General features: G+C 39.9%; 1 pseudogene; it reads right to left on the bottom strand.

Annotated features, from left to right (window-relative positions):
* Positions 1-1,190: 1,190 nt before the first annotated feature.
* Positions 1,191-1,948, bottom strand: LOC122218335 (annotated as a pseudogene).
* Positions 1,949-2,639: the final 691 nt, after the last annotated feature.

The raw sequence follows: 2,639 nt of genomic DNA, 5'->3' as shown, positions 1-2,639 counted from the left end.
GGAGAGGATGTGGAGAAACGGGAACCCTCTTGCACTGTTGGTGGGAATGCAAATTGGTGCAGCCGCTCTGGAAAGCAGTGTGGAGGTTCCTCAGAAAATTAAAAATAGACCTACCCTAGGACCCAGCAATAGCACTGCTAGGAATTTATCCAAGGGATACAGGAGTACTGATGCATAGGGGCACCTGTACCCCAATGTTTATAGCGGCACTCTCAACAATAGCCAAATTATGGAAAGAGCCTAAATGTCCATCAACTGATGAATGGATAAAGAAATTGTGGTTTATATACACAATGGAATACTACGTGGCAATGAGAAAAAATGAAATATGGCCTTTTGTAGCAACATGGATGGAACTGGAGAGTGTGATGCTAAGTGAAATAAGCCATACAGAGAAAGACAGATACCATATGGTTTCACTCTTAGGTGGATCCTGAGAAACATAACAGAAACCCATGGGGGAGGGGAAGGAAAAAAAAAAAAAAAAAAAAAAAAAAAAAAAGAGGTTAGAGTGGGAGAGAGCCAAAGCATTAGAGACTGTTAAAAACTGAGAACAAACTGAGGGTTGATGGGGGGGGGGGAGGGAGGGCAGGGTGGGTGATGGGTATTGAGGAGGGCACCTTTTGGGATGAGCACTGGGTGTTGTATGGAAACCAATTTGACAGTAAATTTCATATATTAAAAAAGAAAAAAAAAGAAAAAAAAAAAAAAAAAGAAATTCCTTCCTCTCTTGCTTGTCATTCCCTCAGTTCCTCTGAGTTCCATTCTTATTCTCTGACCACTCCCTCCTATGTCTATTCAGTAGATTTATTTAGCTCCACCCACATCTTAAATGACCCTATGTCCAAGGGTTGAGTCCTATACCGTCTTTTCCTTCTGTTTATTGCTCTATTCAGGCAGTCTTGTTCATGTACAGTTTCTTTTATCTAGTAGTTTATAATGAAACCAAATTTGTGTTTCTCTCAACCACTTTTTCATGTGCTCTAGAGTCAATATAAAAATAGCTTTCAGACATTCTATTCCTCAGAGTCAACATTTCTAAAACTGAAACCAGACTTCCTATGTCTCTGCTGAGTGCTTCTCTTTCTGTGTTTCTGCTCTCATTTTATGGCACACACACTGATACAATGGGCCCAACATTCATTCATTCATTCATTCATTCTTTCATTTATTATTTATTGAGTCTGATCTTATTTATTTGTGACTCCTAGAAAATCTCCTTTTTGATAGGACTCCTACATAGAGGTAGAAGCTCTTAGGACAGCCTCTATCTCTTGGCCATCTGTTCTTGGAGTTTTTCTTTGGCCTCCTTCATTCTCTCGGCCAAAAACTTAGCATATTCTGCAGCCTTTTCCTTATTTTTCTTAGTACGTTGCTTCTTCAAAGCAATATGCTGACATTTGTGTTGGATGACAGGTGAAGTAACAAGATGTTGAAGATGCTTTGGTTCTAGGTTTCTTACCTTCTTTGTTTAGGGGTTTTCTCATAACATACTGGTAGAAATCATCTTCACAGAGATTAAAAGTTTGTCATTCTGCCAGCTCTTTTGGGCCCCAGGCAATGAGGCACAGTAGTATCAGTGAGTCCAGGAATGTCCTTCTCCACTTTTATTACAATGATCACATTGAGCACACTGTTAGCATCCACAGTGCAACCACAAATGGATTTGCACTTTCTTTCTCCAGTCCTCCTTGACTGGGAGCGGGAAGGCCCCTCACTCAGTAGCAGGTAGACATGGTCATAGGTCAAGACACCCTACTTTGTGGGGAAGCTTGGTTTGTCATTGCCACCACTGATTCAGACCACATTACCCTTCCATTGTTCACCCAGAGCAATAGCAACAACCTCATTGGCTGCACACTTCTCATAAAAGGTATGAAGTTTGCACTCTTCGTCCATCAGTGACTTTCTGACAGCCAGTAGCTGGGAAAGAGACATCCAGCTTCATCCTGAAGCAGCCTGCCACTTCAGAGGCCCCACAAAAAAGAATAATATTAATGCCTTTTAATGAAATACTGTATTTTAGTCCCATTTTCACCCTCTCTATTCCCATTGTCACTGGCTTACTTCAGATCTTCTTCATTACTCATTTGACCATTACCAATTCTGATTATCTCACTCCATCCTGCCCTCCCCAATCCACCTTGCATAAGGCAATAAGAGTGATCTTTCTAAAATGGTAAGTTGAAATCATTCCCTATGCTTCCTATCTCACTGGTTGCCACAGTCTATAAAATGTGATTCAAATTTCTCCCCATGGCACACATACATAGTAACAACCAGGTACAAAAATAGTCATAAAATGTTCTTGTAAAATCAGATTTTGTTCTCTCACACTTCTCCACCTTTTCCTTTTTAAAATAAAACAGTTTTTATTTATCTTCAATCTCACCTCAAGCAGTATTTTTTTGGGAAAAACCTTCAAGATTCTCCCAAGCTGACTTAGAAGGTGCTTCCCTTAGGCTCTATTACCAGCAAATTTGTCATAAATTTCTCCACTGGACCACTCATCACGTTGTTTTTCTCTGGGTTGCTTGCTGGTGAGCTACCTGAGTTCACGGACGAAATGTAGCATTTGGTCCATTATTTAAAATATAGTCTATAATCAATAAATATACAGGAAATAAAGGATAATAAAA

Source organism: Panthera leo, chromosome B1 (genome assembly GCF_018350215.1).
Source record: "Panthera leo isolate Ple1 chromosome B1, P.leo_Ple1_pat1.1, whole genome shotgun sequence".
NCBI lineage: Eukaryota > Metazoa > Chordata > Mammalia > Carnivora > Felidae > Panthera > Panthera leo.
Note: the sequence above shows the minus strand (reverse complement) of the source record. Positions and strands in the feature narration are given on the sequence as shown.